Raw genomic sequence first — 17,811 nt, 5'->3', positions numbered from 1 at the left:
GCTCCTCTTATAGCTGCAATGACTTTTTAAATTATTTTCAAAATAAAATTCTTTGGAAATCAGATTCTACAAACTCATTCTATCATGGGGGATTCCTCCATAACTGTACCAATTAGACCCGTTAAGGCTACTATGGAGGCTTTTTCCTTGATTACCTTACAAGAACTGACAGAGCTAGTCCGGCATACGAGACCCACTGCATGTGTTCCTGATCCCATTCCTACTAAACTATTAAAATATGTTTTTTGTGTTATTAATACTCACATTTGAAAAATTATAAATGGATGACTTACCTCCGGTATAGTTCCCTCAGCACTTAAGGTAGCTGTGGTAAAGCTGTGCTCAAGAAAACTAACTTGGACCCCAAAGTCCTTAATAATTATAGGCCAATCTCCAATCTGGTTTTAGCGAGAGTTGTTGCCAATCAATTACACAAATTTCTAGCTCTTAGTAGTGCTTATGAAAATGTTCAGTCTGGATTTACATAGCATGACAGCCCTTGTTAGAGTTGTAAATGATCTGTTCATAAGCTCTGAATCAGGCTTTCCTCAATTTTAATTCTCCTAGATCTAAGGGCTGCTTTTGATACTGTGAACCATTCCACTTTATTAAATCGTCTTGAAAGCTCAGAGGGATTGCCAGGAGGTGTCCCATCTTGGTTCACATCTTATCTTTCCGATAGCTTTCATTTCGTTTTGGTTGAGGAGGTGAAATCAGCATTGTCTGAAGTTGTGAAGTTGTCTGCGGTATTTTCTATTTTAGGTCTGTGACCGGGTCTTACGTCACTTGCGTGGATAGCCGCTGTTTACAAACTACAGAGAGACAACTGGGGGTGGATTTGAAAACGCCGGCACAGGCGCGCTGGTTTTATTCACAAACAAACAGAAAATGAAAGTAAAGGTGGTCATGTGACGTTACCAGCCATGGTAACGCACAGAGGACACATACAGCAAGCTGTACAAAAGGCAAAATAAAACACAGTACAAAAACTACAAATAAAAGGTGCCCCAGAGGGCGAGCACTAGCCTTAAAACGAGGCGTCCCGCTCCAGGAACCGGCTACACTACGTAACCCTCGCTATACATCACATGGGATCACAATCCCCTAACTAACCTACTCACGATCCGGTATTCATACAACGACTCGTGCTGCTTCATACGGCCTTGGCTGGGCATTGCCTTCACAAGCACCGCTTGCAGTCTCAGGGTTGCGTAGCTGTCGTTCCTGCAGCGCGGACCCTCTCCTCCTGAGTATACGCCGCTCCCCTCTGGCATGGCGTTACAGTCGCCTCGAACAATCTCCCGCGGATGCTTTTAAACTGACGGACACTCAATCAAGACCCGCCCACCTGCTGATTGAGGTCCAGCACAGCCAATCACTTGCTGCTCTTCCTCTCAACCAAACCTAGCAGGCAGCAAGTCTCAATCGAGCGCCCGTCTGTAAAACAATAATTCAATTAAACAAATCAACTCCAAAACGACATACAATAAACCCATTTCCCCATACAAATTATATCCACACTAAATACACGTGCAGGGCAATCGCCCTGCTACAAGGTCCTTTGTTATTTTCATTATATATGTTACCTTTAGGTGACATTATCCACAGACATGAAGTGAACTTCCATTTTTACGCTGGTGATGCTCTAATACTTCTGCTGGGGTGTTATTAGCTTTGACCCTGCTCTATCATTGGAGACTCACATTAATGTTATTAATGTATCTTTTTATCATTTGAGAAATATAGATAAACTTAGACCTATTAGTTCTGTGCCTGATGCTGAAAGACTAATGCATGCTTTTGTTTCATCTAGAATTGATTATTGTAATGTACTTTTCTCTGGTATCCCAGAATGTGTGGTGTCTCGCTTACAGCTCATTTAGAACACTGCCACTAGAATTCTGACTAAAACCAGACAGTGAACATGTTACTCCTGTTCTGGCCTCTTTGCGCTGGCTCCCTGTGCAGTTTACAATTGGTTTTAAGATTTTGCTTTTAACTGAATGGATTAGCACCCAGTTACTTACAAGAATTATTGACCCCGTATACTACTAAACGCACTCTTAGATCACTCTTAGAGCAGGGCTGCTGGTTATTCTTAGGGTGAATAAAAATAATACAGGATGGAGGGCCTTTTCTTGGAGAGCTCCTAAATTATGGAATACTCTGCCTTCTTCTGTCAGGGAAGCTGGGACTCTTACTGTTTTTAAATCAAGATTGAAAACAAATCTATCTTAGTTTTCCTATTTCACAATCAAAACTGCATTTTCTTTTTGTTCTTTTTTAAATTCTAATTTTATTCAATTTTTGTTGTAGATTTTTTAAATTGTTATTTCTAAAACAAGCTTTTTTTACAATTAAAACCAAATTTTGCATTTCTTTTTACATTTCTGTTTTTATCAAACTCTGTATCAGACTGTTTTTAATTTAATGGTTTAATTCTTCATTTGTGTGTGTGTGAAGAAGTGCTTTGGGATCCTTGTGATGAAAGGCACTATAGAATGTAAATTAAATTGCAAATCTCCTAAATGGTTGGACCTCATTAGAAAACACAAGTGTTAACTACTGTAACTACACATCTTAAATATAATATTATCTACCATGGCAAACGGCAAACTGCTCACTTTCTTCCTGTTTACTAACTGTTACTTGTTTACATGACACTAAATTGGAAACACCCTTGTTTATCCAGAGCCTCAAGTTTTTCTTTTTTTTTAAATTAAAAAACAGATAATATACCATTCTGTTTACACAGCACATACAATATAACATCACTTTCAGAAAATAACTCTGAATCTTATTTCTATGTGGATACTACTATGACTCTGTGGGGGAGATAACTGCCTTTAGCAACTGAATGTAAAATATATTTCTAGTCAATCACAGTTAACACAGACAGAGAGCAGTATCTCTGCGTTGCATATTAGGTGAAAGGCTGAACGGTCAACCACCACAGAAGAATACATTTCTTAAGCAAATGCATTTACATTTTAGGCTGTGTCGATTTCTTGGCCTCATTCAAGCTCTCTTCTTTCTTGGACACTCAACAAGCACTGGACATCCCACTTGACTACATGCAGCAATTTACAATACCTAGCTTGACATGATCCAATTATGCGGTCTAATCTGTTGTTTCATTTTACTCCATAATTTCAGGTCATTTTAATGCCATCTTATTAGCTTTATTGTGTGCCTAAAGAAAAGAATGATGTTTAATCTTTTACTTAAAAAACAACAATTTGACTTCATATTTTCCTTTTTTGCTTACTACCAATGAGACTGTATTAGCCCTATCTCGGTACCTATGCTTACACTGCTTATTTTTCCTAAGTAGGTGTATTGATTTTCTCCCCAATTTATGCTCTCTCACTGCAGCAGTTCCACACACAGCTCAGGAGATCAGTCAAATCCAGTTTTACCTCCCTAACCAGCAGGAGCACCAGAGCCAATGCGAAGCTCCTTCTGGAATCCCCAGCGAAGACCTGCAATGTAATACAGCCAGCACGTGCCAGTACTTTTACCAGGTGAGCCACCAAAGAAACCCTCTACATTTTAATTTGTAATCCTTGTATTTGAGTGTGAGCACACCTCAAACAATATATGCCATTTTTCTTTTTTTACATGAAGTCAATTCTCTGTGACATGAGGCTAATATTTGCCTTACCCAGTATGTGACAACTCTGAATCTATATGTAGAATTGGTTGCAGTAATGCAAAGGCATTGGTTCCAAGTAATCCATTTGTTTGCTTTCTGATTGAAAGTCGGCTGTGGTGGTTGGGAATGGGAATTCAAGAACGTTTAAGCACTTAAGGAAGAGAGAATGCTTTTATTTATCTATTCATGTAGTTTGTGTTTTATTGATTTTCTTATAGCTTTACCTTGCAAACAGACTAATGACACAAAAGACACAGTGGATCATCTATGACAGGTTCTGAGGAAAAGACAAGAAATACTTTCAATTCACTGCCATTCCAACAGCAGCCACCTAGGTGGAAATGGTCTGTGATCCACTGCCTTAATAGCTTGCTGTTACGTAAAGAAAACTGTATGTGATTCAGTTCATCAACAGTTTAATTCAAGCACTCAATGATAGATTCTGAGGTAAAAACGACATTATTACAAACAAAGAAAAAACAAATAATTGAATATAACACAGCAATATCAGTCGATTATTTGGTACAGTATGTCTAGTTGAATAGTTTAAAGTTGGCTCAAGTGGCTTGCCATGCATTCAAACTAATAAAGAAAGTAACCCTACCATCTCGTTGTACAGCACATGCTTGTCTTAAAAATAAATTAAACTGAGGATTCCAGACAATACCATGCGATTTTTCTAATTTAGTCAAATGTAATACAGAAGCAGGACTTCTTTTTGTCAAAAAAGAAAGGATGGAAAATAGTCTTCATCAGCCAATTAAATGTTAGGATAGAGAGAATCAGCCAATTCAATCTGGTTGTTTTATTTGGGATAGCAAAAACATCACTCCTCACAGACCAGCAGAAAAACTATTTTAGTTCAGTTCTGGATAAAAATGGGTTCTGAATCGATATGAATCCTAAATACCCCCAAATCTGTTAGGTTTTACAATTCTGTTTTTGGAATTTTCCACATGCCTAGTTATTTGTAATGCACTTTGTATAATTACCATGATGATATAAACAGTTAAACCATCATTGAATTACTGCCAATTACTGTCTGTTTTACAATGATAAACATCTTTCTTTTTGTATTGGAAGGGATCTTTTGTTGTTCCAGTTTATAGTCCCTGCTTGACCCAATAGAGAAATGGTGTCAAGCCATGTCCAAAACAATGTGCAACAACAAACAAGCATTCAATAGATCACTGCCTGGAGCCAAAATAACACAACTGACACTGGCTGCTTTCTGTCCCAGTGCAATTAAGACTGATTTATACAAAAGACAAAAAATCTCTCATATTGCAGTAGTAATGGTTCGCAGATAACAGTCTTCTGCCCAAAAAACAAGATACGCCTGTAATACAGGTCCACTTTGTTGAAGTGTTCCATTTATTTTTGCTTAGTCTGCTTGTGCTGCAGTATCTGGCATACTATATTATTTGTCTGTGGAGTTTATAATTATGGTTTGGAAAATGTAAACTTGATTAATCAACTAAGTCAATCTTTGCTGTCACCTATAATCGGCTTTATAGTTTTAGGAAAGCAAAAAACTGTAGTCAGCGTTAAAGTGGCTTTTAGCTATGGCCTAGTGTGTGTGTTTATTGAGGCCTGACTACATCCACATGGAAACGGCATCACCAGGGCAATAGTGCATGAGCTACAGTCAGCGGATTTGTGAGCAAGCCTGCTTTTTTGCTCACTTTCTCTTGTTTTGTGCTTGCTTTGTAGGCAGTGACATCTTGAAGCAGACAAACAGACGTGGCTGAAACGGTCTGATCATTGGTCTGCAGCAAGTCCACAAAGGCATTATTACATGGTAAGCTTGATTCCAAATCCCTTACAGCCTGGTGTGATGGGGTGCCAGCTCGCTCCTATAATTTGTGTTTATTATTGTTATTTTTACTGTTGTTTTTCTTAGAATTCTTGTTTGTTTTGGATTGGCAGGGAGGGGGTGTTTGTTACATGATTTTTAGGTCTCAGTCTAATTCGGTAAAAAAAAAAAAAGACCAGCTTTTAATTTAATATTGTTTCTTGAAGTAGATTGGAGTCATATAATGGTTTCAATGCTTTATTAATATGACCCTTTATATTCTTCAATGTGGACCTCCTTCATACACACAGATTTTTTTGTTATATACTTTGATCTATCAAAAGTAAAATAAAAAAAAATCCATAAAGATAAACTAGCAGTATGTTACCCTTTGTCACTGATCTGCTCCAGGGCAACAGTGCTGGATACCTTTGACCTTTCTGACCTTTAACCATCTCCCCCAGTGCTTGGTCGTGCCCTGATCAACTAATGTTAATATGTGTATGAAAACTACTCTTCTGATTCACTCTTTACAGTCTGAACAATGGTGGATAATGCTTTGAATAAAGCGATCTGTCAGTTTAAAGTCTATTAATTAACTCTGCTCTATACTGCCATACATAATACTCCCCAAGGAAACATCGTTATGTGATTATCTGCTGAAACATACTTTGTCGTGCTAGATTTGTCCCTCATCTTTATACATATTTAAGAGAAATTAACTCAGAAATAATTATATGAATGACTGAATAACACAACCTGCGATTAATATTGAGTGCCCTAATCAAGAGACTCTCATCTCTGCTGGGAAGGGAAACCGCCACTGGCAGACTCATTTACTCAACACTATTTATGAGCACGAAAAAATATAAAGGAATATATTACAAGTTAGTGAGTATTATTGGGTTAGATGATTACTGTAGATATACAAACTACAGGTTCTACAGTATATTACCAGCAGCAGAGGGGCTTGTTATTCATGGCTCCAGCTCCAGGCAATACCAGGATTGCCTTTGGGAGCCTTTGATTGGCAGAAAAGGGTCTTGTCTGAAATTCGCCCTCCTGATGCAAGGGACTGCTGAATTAGGAAGAGGTGACTTTAGCGACCGACATCTTGGTAAGGGAAAATGGTGTGAGTGCTGCAGGCTCCGGACCTCTTGTTAGACCTTTTGTAAACACCTGAACAGGTAGCATTGATGTGGCTGACTACAGGGGCAGGGCTTGAAGTTGGGAAGGAGACCAAAATGAGGGTGAACAAGGTTTTAATCCTGTGCTGTTTTACAGAACTCTGTTATTTGGATGCAGACCTCTACGGAGGGGATTTCTCTGTACAGTGACCAAGGGAAACCAAGGAAAGGCCCTTGGAAAGACGGACTGTGTACATTTCTTTACTAAGTGCGCTGCAATTCTACAGCAAAACCTGTTCACCATTGTGTAAATACAAATTCACTGTAAATAAACGTGCACTAACGTGCTAAACCCAGACATTGCTGTTGACGTCACGTTATTTCCACGGTACCCAGTCACAGAGCCAAATACTTGAAATAGGGTTTGCTAGATAGACATAAAAAATGTGGACATGTTAAACTATAACTAGCTCCCTCTCCTAACCCATAATAGTGGAAGGCACCAATTCGACAATGCGAATTACAAAAAGGGTCAAGTCAGCATTTCTAGTATGACTCATCCTGAACTCCAAGCGACTGTGTTTATACTAGGTTCTTAACAGGTGGGTTTTTTTTAGGATTTTTTTTAAAGCTAAGAAAGTGCCACATATTATAACATGTAAGCGTTTGTAGCAGGGCAGGTGCCCTGCACATGAAGAGAGTTTTTTGTGTATAGATGGGAGTGGTATTGTGTAAATGTGTGTAATTGTTGTGGTTAATTTAATGCAGTACCTGACACTCCTGGGAGAGCCTGCCTGCTGTGTGTGATTGCCAGCTGTAGATAATCAGCAGGTAGGTGTGTTCCAGCATGGCATCAGGTATAAAGAGGTCCTGTTTGTTCACCTCGGGGCTGCTGCAAAGCCAAGGACAACGGGCTGAACACGTCCATGCTACCCGAGCATAGAGACCGAAATATGTTGCTGAAATCCTCTGATCGCCGTGATGGTGAACCAGGATTGGAGCCAAAAGAAGCTGCCAAAACCGCCGACGGCCGGAGTCGGGGTTTGTGTTGATACATAAAGATTAGTTCGGGGATGGTAGATCCCCATAAAGTATAGCGAGGTGAGCAAGCGGGACCTGATTTAGGGAGTAGCGCACACCCTTTTTACGGCACCTTTTATTTTATAGTTTTTTGTATTGTGTTTTATTTTGTTTTTTTCGTATGCTGGCCATATGTACTCAGTGAGCTACCATGGTTGGTAGTGTCACGTGAGCTGTTCTGTGTGTGTGTGTAAATAAATCCTGCGCGCCTGCGGGGCGTGTCAACTTCAACCTCTGTCTTGATCTCCTGCCTGTCACTCAGCAGCGAATGCACGCACCCACGAGCAGAACCCTGTTACAGCGTTATAAAAAGTTAAGCAATATTAAAATGTTTCCTTTACTAATGACTTTGTTTAGTTTTTATACACAGTCAGTCCCCATTCAGTATTTATTTTCTCATTACAGCTCTAAGAGCCTCAGCACACCAATGGCGAATTACAGTCCATGGAGAAATCTTTGCCCCCGGCTTAATAAGAAAGGCAAATACACATAAAGCAGCAGGATGCTAGGGCAAGCCTTCACTCTATTCAGTGATCCACCATGCGTGTGAGGAATACCAGTGGCTTTACTGACCAAATCCACACTGTACTGGGCTTGATTAAAATAATTAAAAAAAAAAAAACTCTTTGTGTCGGCTTGAGCTGCAGAATTAAGACTTTCTTTAGGCTCAACAACAAACGCTTGTGTTGTAGCACTGACAGTGTTACATCACAAACCAGAAAACTGTCTAAACATTTTCCTGCAGCATCTATTTTTCAGCAAAAAATATCTGTGCTTTTCTATTTCTGGATTTCTTGTAGAATTGCCTATAGAAAGGACAAGGTAGTTTATTTTCTATCCACTTTAAGCACATCTGCTAGGCATATGATTTGCTCTTTTGCTCTCCAATCTCAGTTTCTGAACTATTTCTCTCTTTCTTCAACTCAAAACCACCGTTTTTTTGTTTTGTTTGTTTGTTTTAATTTGAAGCATTCCCTGTGGATTTACACTTCATGAATGCACAGCAAGCAACTAACACACTTTACTGAACACACACAAAACAGGATATGCCATAGCCTCTGTCCACCATCACGGCTGTAAAAACATCTGCTGTATGTACGGGTAAACAAATATTCAATTTACTATAAAAGATAAAGAAAAGACAACAATTTTCCTGCATCACTAAACCACACATTATACATCATGTTTTTTGTGTTTTTTCACTTAACCCCTAGGACCACTTTAAAATCTTAAATTGCAAATACCTAGATATATTCAAGGTATATAGATATATTAAATAGTTTATTTGCAACATCTTAACTGCGTCACAGTCTACTCTCACTGGTGCATGTCCTTTACTTGCCCTTACAACAGAACTAAACTTACTACACAACAAACCCAGGCTTTTACAACCTTGATATAAGCAATAAAAGTAGTGGGCATATACAGACCAAACATAAAAGGAAAAACCTGACATAACACTGTTTTTGCATGGGGGTTTACATTTTTTGTCCAAAACCCTGAATTAAAAGTCCCTTCTTCCAGTACCTGTGACTAAATACAGCTACGACTGAACAAATCCGGACCAGCTGTTACTGGAATTATTCTAAATTAATCTTTATCTTTCAAGTTCATGCAAACAACATCAGAAAGTGAGATCTGTCTGCCCGAGGCTTATCCAATGTTTTTATTGTTTAATGGCTTCTTGTTATCCTCCAAATCTGTGGAACAATTCAATTACAATATATCATTACCCAACACACATTGACACTTATTCCTAGTTATTACTACACGTGGAGTACACAGAACTATGACAGCTGTTTCATAAGGTGTTCTCCAGCTGTGCTCATTTTTAGAACACTGAGCACTGGGAATTCGCTGTCAATTGTTGGTGCACCTTTAGGAGATATGACCCCAAACTATCATTCATCCTCTCCATAGAAATGGGAACGGAAATTGAATTAACATTGGAAGGATTAGTCAATGCAATGGACAAATAGTCGTCTTTGAATGCACCTGCTGTTCTGTAGTTTGGGGCACAGTCAATGGGCTACATGCTTTATAATCGTTAGAGAAATGAGTTCAGAAGGCTTCAAGCCAATTTTATACCTTATTCAACATAGGAATGAACCGCTCATTGTTGTTTCACTGTTAGACCCCCATGCTCACATAGATACCTATGTTTGCTCTTTTCTTTAGCCAGGTAGATGTGAAAGTCTAACAAAGACATGTGGAGCTTGAGATAATGACAAATGGAAACTTATAATTCTGATTCGGCTATATCCTGCAATGAGGAAAGCACTGCTTTCAGCGATACAAGTAAAGTAAAATTGATAGCATTTTTGAAGCACAATATTTTCTATTTGACTCCCCTGAGTAGTGTTGATTTGGGTTAAGCTTGCTAACACATTGTAGCAGGGCAGGGCCCTGCCTGTAAATATTGTTGTTGTGTGGTGATTTGGTGGTGGTTGGCAGGGATGGGGTTAATTTCCTGTCCCTGCCAAAATACATGTGTGTGTGGCTGGAGCTAATTGAATCATTGATAATTAGGCTCCAGCCACATGGTATAAAAAAGGGGAAATTCTTTTGTTTGGTGGAGGTGTTTTGGGTGAAGTGGTTGTTTGTTGGTGCTGTGTTTATTTTGAAAAAGAACTGTAGTGAAAGCGAATGCTCAGCCTACTTGTTTTGTTTTTGTTTAACTGTTTTATTTTTGCTCTGTGAGCAGTGTTTTGTTTGACTTTTTGATTTATCTTTTGTTGATTAAACAGCACAGAAGCACGTTAACTGCAGTTTCCTGGTTTCCGAGTCTCTCTGCCTGCCGATTAACATCTGGGCCCACGACGCTACCCTGTCACACACATGTTGTGCAGATTTCTGTTAACAGAGTTCTGGTAAATCACATTTGTGTACAGCATACAGTAACTTAAACGGCACAGAAGCTGAAAAACAAAAGATAGGACAACAATGTTGTAATAGTGAACATGCACACTTGAACAAATTATAGGAGAATTTCTGAGCATTATACTATATTTACAGGGGTTCACATAACTGGTACGCAGGTATGCATGCACACCAATAAAAAAAAATGTGGAAAGCAGTTTTCATATAGGCAGCGAGGGTGAGCAAGGTCAAGCATATTATCTGGCTGTGACCCATACCTGCCTAACCTCCCGATTTTCTATTGAGTCTCAAGATCTCTGGGATCTGTCAACAATCATTCTCTTTAAATGGACACCTGAAGCAACCAATGATAGCAGGGATCTCGATTTAGCTGTCCATTCAGAGAAGAGGGATGTAGTTACAGGGCGTTGTGGAAGCTCGCTGACGCTTCGCTTCCCAAACTGAGCGTGGATGAGATGTAATAGATCTATGTTTGAGAGTCATTACATTTAAACATGAGTTTTAAAAAATTACATTACTTAAGCATTTTACTTAAAACAATATTTTTTCCCCTCAGTTATATCCTTAAAAACAGTATCTCTACAACAATGAAGGGTATAATCTACAAAAGTGAATGAAAATGAAATTAAATGGGTTCAAAATGACAGCGAGTTGTTCTTGTTTAATCAAGTATTGTTTTATCTAATTATATGAAAAACAGTACTACCAATCTGTTTTTTAAAATATATTTGAAATGCAATCTTATGTCTTGAGACAATCCCCCTGAAGGATATTTTGCTTTAAAAGATTCACAGACAGCCTGTTTAAAGAAAGGCTTTACAGCAAATGCTCTGTCTTACTGGTCTTATCATATACGGTATTTGGATTGTTCCTGTCTCTATGTTTAAAATAAATCCGACATAATCCTTGCATGTTGGCTTAAAATGGCATATGGATCAGCTCAATATCTGCTACAAACATATGACTGATTCTGGAAACACATTTTTGCATTCGTGATCACATTGTGCACCAAATCATATAAAGGCACACCTTACATTTCCTCACATATAACCCTAACTATAATTTGTAATGAAATGTAATCCTTTCATTGTTACAAGCTGCAAAGAGGAGACTCGTCTCAGATATAAATCTGAAATACTGTAAGGCATTCTGGGCTGCCATGTACTACTGTTTGAAGGCTCTGTAATTCTTAGAGAAATCACCTCAGGGAACAGCAGTAACATTGCTGTTCTATAAATCACCACAGGGAACAGCAGTAACATTGCTGTTCTATAAATCACCACAGGGAACAGCAGTAACATTGCTGTTCTGTAAATCACCACTGGGAACAGCAGTAAGATTGCTGTTCTGTAAATCACCACCGAGAACAGCAGTAACATTGCTGTTCTGTAAATCACCACAGGGAACAGCAGTACATTGCTGTTCTGTAAATATGTGAATCACCACAGGGAACAGCAGTACCATTGCTGTTCTGTAAATCACCACAGGGAACAGCAGTATCATTGCTGTTCTGTAAATCACCAAAGGGAACAGCAGTAACATTGATTAACTGTAAATCACCACAGGGAACAGCAGTACCATTGCTGTTCTATAAATCACCACAGGGAACAGCAGTAACATTGCTGTTCTATAAATCACCACAGGGAACAGCAGTAACATTGCTGTTCTGTAAATCACCACAGGGAACAGCAGTACATTGCTGTTCTGTAAATATGTGAATCACCACAGGGAACAGCAGTACCATTGCTGTTCTGTAAATCACCACAGGGAACAGTAGTACCATTGCTGTTCTGTAAATCACCACCGAGAACAGCAGTAACATTGCTGTTCTGTAAATCACCACAGGGAACAGCAGTACATTGCTGTTCTGTAAATATGTGAATCACCACAGGGAACAGCAGTACCATTGCTGTTCTGTAAATCACCACAGGGAACAGCAGTATCATTGCTGTTCTGTAAATCACCACAGGGAACAGCAGTACATTACTGTTCTGTAAATCACCACAGGGAACAGTAGTACCATTGCTGTTCTGTAAATCACCACAGGGAACAGCAGTAACATTGCTGTTCTGTAAATCACCACAGGGAACAGCAGTAACATTGCTGTTCTGTAAATCACCACAGGGAAAAGCAGTAACATTGCTTATCTGTAAATCACCACTGGGAACAGCAGTAACATTGCTGTTCTGTAAATCACCACAGGGAACAGCAGTATCCTTGCTGTTCTGTAAATCACATTGAACAGCAGTAACATTGCTGTTCTGTAAATCACCACAGGGAACAGCAGTAACATTGCTGTTCTATAAATGACCATAGGGAACAGCAGTAACATTGATTAACTGTAAATCACCACAGGGAACAGCAGTACCATTGCTGTTCTGTAAATCACCAAAGGGAACAGCAGTAACATTGCTTATCTGTAAATCACCACAGGGAACAGCAGTATCCTTGCTGTTCTGTAAATCACATTGAACAGCAGTAACATTGCTGTTCTATAAATGACCACAGGGAACAGCAGTACCATTGCTGTTCTGTAAATCACCAAAGGGAACAGCAGTAACATTGCTGTTCTATAAATGACCACAGGGAACAGCAGTAACATTGCTGTTCTATAAATCCAACTACATAAGAAATGGTCCTAATTGTGTGGTAAAATTCACTGACAACCCACCAGACCCAAAGGCACCTACCCTTCCAGTACCAATAAATGTAATATGTTCTGTCACAGCAGTGTTTATACTGACTCACTTGGTGGCATGAAGGCCTCTGGGTTATTTGGGACCAATCCATTGCCGGATAAACTGCAGCTCATCCTTTACAATAAGCTCTTTGGAAATGAGCACACATGCTTAAGGAGATAGCCTGCATCAATATCTTTAAATAAATACGTAACTAATAACAGTCTTACGGCAAATTAACCAAAACCCGAACTGCTGTCGTATTGTGCGCAGTGGTAAACCACTAATTAAAAGCTTGTTTGCACACTGAGATGTGACGTTACATGATAATCTCCAAGGCATTTAATGTATTCATTTTGCAGCTAACTGAACAAACCATTTTTATTATGAGCCCAGGTCCGTCAATTTGTCACATTACCAGCTTAAAAAAGCAGTTCACAACCTTAAGCTGTTAAAGAACAAACATTTAATACCATTTCTTTTTTTTTTCAAAAGTAGTGATTTCATCACTCTCAGTTATGTCCAAATACACGACAAGAGGCTCTCTACAACCTAACAAAAATGCCCTACCAAAGTGGGGATCAAAGGCTAAGCCCATGAAAAGTTCTAAATGCTTACTAACAGTAAGCCTGTGAGCAATGCAAGCTCAGTTGTATTTATATAAGGCAGACTCTTAAGATAACAGAAGAAGTTGGCGGTATGCCAGTCAAATATTTTATGTAACATTTCAAACACACTTTTTAAACAGAGAGCTTATAGACAACTGTAAAACTTAGAGCCTGAGTAGAGAGACATTGTGGTTCATGCATAAGTATTCTATAGAAGAGAAGAGAGGCTGGCAGTGACAAGATACTGCACACATTTACCTTAATGTGTATCTATCAATAATGATTAAGAACATAAGAACATAAGAAAGGTTACAAACAAGAGGAGGCCATTCGGCCCATCTTGCTTGTTTGCAGTGTGGAGTAGTGGTTAGGGCTCTGGACTCTGGACCGGAGGGTTGTGGGTCCCAGTGGGGGACACTGCTGTTGTACCCTTGAGCAAGGTACTTTACCTAGATTGCTCCAGTAAAAACCCAACTGTATAAATGGGTAATTGTATGTAAAATAATGTGATATCTGTATAATGTATAATGTGATATCTTGTAACAATTGTAAGTCGCCCTGGATAAGGGCGTCTGCTAAGAAATAAATAATAATAATAAATAATAATAGTAGCTTATTGATCCCAGAATCTCATCAAACAGCTTCTTGAAGGATCCCAGGGTGTCAACCTTACTGGGGAGTTGGTTCCAGACTCCCAAATTTCTCTGTGTAAAATGTGTGACCCCTGGTCCTTGTTTCTTTTTTCAGGTTGAAAATTATTTTAGCCTGTTTGCATATTACATGCCTTTTAAACCAGGAATAATTCTGGTCACACATCTGTGCACTCTTTGTAGAGCAGCAATATCCTTTTTGTAGCTAGGTAACCAGAACTGAACACAATATTATAGATGATGTCTTACTAATGCATTGTAAAGTTTTAACATTACTTCCCTTGATTTAAATTTAAATTCAGCACAACAATTCCTTCTCTCAGACACACTTTCACAGTCCAGCGTGGTACCTGGTACGTAGAATTACTTAAATTAGCAAGTGCAGTACATGTTTAACACTGATAAATGATAGGCAGACAGATACACAGACATATATTGTCACTGCCAATGTGAAATGCAAATACTTATACATAAAACTTTAAATAAAAAATTACAAACTGTGTACTGTATACTGTATGCATTGGGTTATACCTTTGCACGGAATCAACCGAGATTAGTTTTCATGTAGAATGCATTATCAAGTTGTCATGTAAAAATTTGAACATTTTCATATGATTGGTGGAAATGGCCATGTGACCACATGCATTTACTTCTTGGTTGGGCCGTGAAGGAAGGATGGAGGCATTGAAGCTCTTGAAGAAACAGTATGTTCTAGCATACAGAGATACTTTCATAATCAATACATTTAGTCCACGATGTTTATAATGTGTACAAATATCTAACAGGTCACAATTGTGACCAGTGGGATAAAGCAGGGCATACGACATATCAGAACCATTTGCTGGAGCCCACACTCTCCTTCCAGAGAATGGATTGGGTCAGGGACCCAGTGTAGTTCTGGGTCTTGCTGAACAAGCTGAGGTACCTCAAGGATGCAAATTCACACCTGACAACCTCTTCACATCCTTGACACTTCTAGAAGAGATGACTAGGTGTGGATATGGAAGCTCTGGGACAGTAAGAAAAAATTGTTTGTATGATGTCCCTTTTAAACCTTATAAGGAATTTGAGATGACACCCATAGGATCTTCAGATGTTTTAACTCAAGGAGAGAAACTGCTTTTCAGGAGGAATGACAACAGTGTAGTCACAGTGGTAACAAATGTAGAAGACAGATATTCTGAATTGTCAAAAGATGGAATAAGGAAAAGCGTGCTTATGACAAAATCCCACAACCAAGATGCATCTACTCATATAACCAGCATATGGGAGGTGCAGATCTCCATGATCTCCAGGTCTCCCATTACCGACTCACCATTAGATCGAAAAACAGGTGGAGGCCCATCTATACCTGGTCTATCAATAGCTCTAGTGAACAGCTGGCTGTTCTACAGGGACATCATGGTGACTATGACCTGCGTTTCCAACACATTGTGGCAGAGAGTCGGCTACATTGCTTCAGGACCAAACCAAAAGGACATGGAAGAAGATCTTCACTAACTGCAGGAGTAATTGAGTCTGCAAGATTCCACTGAGAGAACACCTCTCAATGGCCAATCAACTCAAACAATAGATTCTTGAGATGCCATGTATGTGACTGTCATACAACCTACTCTTGTGAGATATGTAACATGCCACTGCACATTGAGTGCTTTAAAAAGTTTAATATGCAGTGACAATGAGAATGCAAACTTCAAGGGCATTATAACGTGTCATTGCAAACTATTTTCTTTACACAGTTTCATGTTCATGGTAACTGTAAATTTTGAAAATGTTTTGTTGAAACCATATGTTAAATGATGAATGATATTGAGCAGTTGCTTCTGTTAAAAACTGAATGTAAAACTCCTGGTGCACCAACATAAACAATGTATACGTGAGAGGTCACATGAAGAGCACATAAGCAATGAATCACAAAATCCTTAAAAAAGTTTGTTTGGATGCATTTTCCTGTTTGACCTGATGCTGATAAGTTGTTCATGTTGCTGTTTCTCATTTTCCATAGTATTAATTTCATTATGGAATTCATATTTTGCATTATAGATGTTTATGTTTGTTTGCACTGTCCATGGTACTAACACTGTGTGTTCCCACCAGTCACAATTATGACCTACAATAAAACATGATATTGTATTTTGCGTTGTTACGTTTCTCTTTATCTGATGGGGAATACAGATAGTGAAAAGGTGGTTATAGCCTGATGGGTTATCACATTTGATTCTGCCTAAAGCTGAATTAATGAACACAAGTCATTGGGTCTGACACATAAATTACGAGCCACTCAAAAGATCTTGCGGCTAAAAGCCGCTTACTTTCAACAAGCTGAATGGCAATTGTTTTTTCTGTTGTCTGCTCCTTGCAGTCATGCCTCTTCTCCTTGACATTGAGGGAAACCAAGTGTCATACAGTACAATCTAAGATCTGCTTTAATTCATTTGTGAATTGTTTTCTTAACTTTTTTGAGAAAATTAGGATTGATGGTTCAGTTAATTGCTTTTTATCTAACCCGACAGGACTACAGTATGTTCTGTCAAGAATAATAATTATTCTTCCAGTTGTCAATGGCAAGAAATAAAGAATAAGTACAGCTGTACAAGAGTGATAACATCCCTTACTAATGGTCTTCAGAGGTAATGCTTTGTCACTGTCACCATGGCAACTACAATGGTATGAGTCATTAGTAGAAAAGGTATAAGAGAGATAATGTTTTCATATTTCACATACAAAGGGCAACACTCTGGTAATCCTTACTAGTATGATGGTGCGTGTGCCTGTTGCTTGTACCTGTGTGCAAGATTGTAAATGTGTCTTTTCTCTTGTGGTCCTAGTTTCTTCAATCTGATCCATTAATGTATGCCTCACTCTGATTTTATCTTTCCTTCAGCTGAGGCAACTCTGTTTTATCTGAATTTTGAGCCTGTACTTTTTCTGTGATTATTCAGAGTTGTCTGGAAATCTCCTGTGAGTTTTTTGCATTACTATGGAAAACCATACATGTCTACAGCACTTTACAACTGCCTCGAGTCAGTATCTCTGTATCAAGCCAGGCCAAGTATCTTGTATAAAAATATATAATGCTGACATAAATTACTTTAGCCCCAGGTTCAACTTTGGCTGCAACTGATGCTACTGCATGAGGTTTAAATTGCAGACCTTGTTAGTGGTTGCCGAATCATTTGATTAGCAGCAGGATTTGTAGTCAGGCTTGAGATTGTTGTTGGTGACTGAAAGTGAATGAAAGTTGTTACCAATTTGTGTATTAGGGGAGCTATGACAGTTTATTTGGTCTTATTGCAGATCCCAGTGGGCAGTTCACAACACTAAACTGCCATCACAGA

At 38.8% G+C, this 17,811-nt stretch overlaps 1 protein-coding gene and 1 long non-coding RNA gene across 3 annotated transcripts in view; one reads left to right on the top strand and one right to left on the bottom strand.

Annotated features, from left to right (window-relative positions):
• The window catches only part of LOC117421367 (VPS10 domain-containing receptor SorCS2-like), a 304,868-nt gene that overhangs the window by 79,889 nt on the left and 207,168 nt on the right, over positions 1-17,811 (bottom strand). The gene's annotated exons all lie outside the window — the stretch shown is intronic.
• Positions 5,197-6,933, top strand: LOC117421368 (uncharacterized). The gene is made up of 2 exons (XR_004547492.3): positions 5,197-5,456; positions 6,735-6,933. It is a non-coding gene; the product is annotated as an uncharacterized LOC117421368 (long non-coding RNA).

This window comes from Acipenser ruthenus, chromosome 1, assembly GCF_902713425.1.
Source record: "Acipenser ruthenus chromosome 1, fAciRut3.2 maternal haplotype, whole genome shotgun sequence".
NCBI classification, from domain to species: Eukaryota; Metazoa; Chordata; class Actinopteri; order Acipenseriformes; family Acipenseridae; genus Acipenser; species Acipenser ruthenus.
Note: the sequence above shows the minus strand (reverse complement) of the source record. Positions and strands in the feature narration are given on the sequence as shown.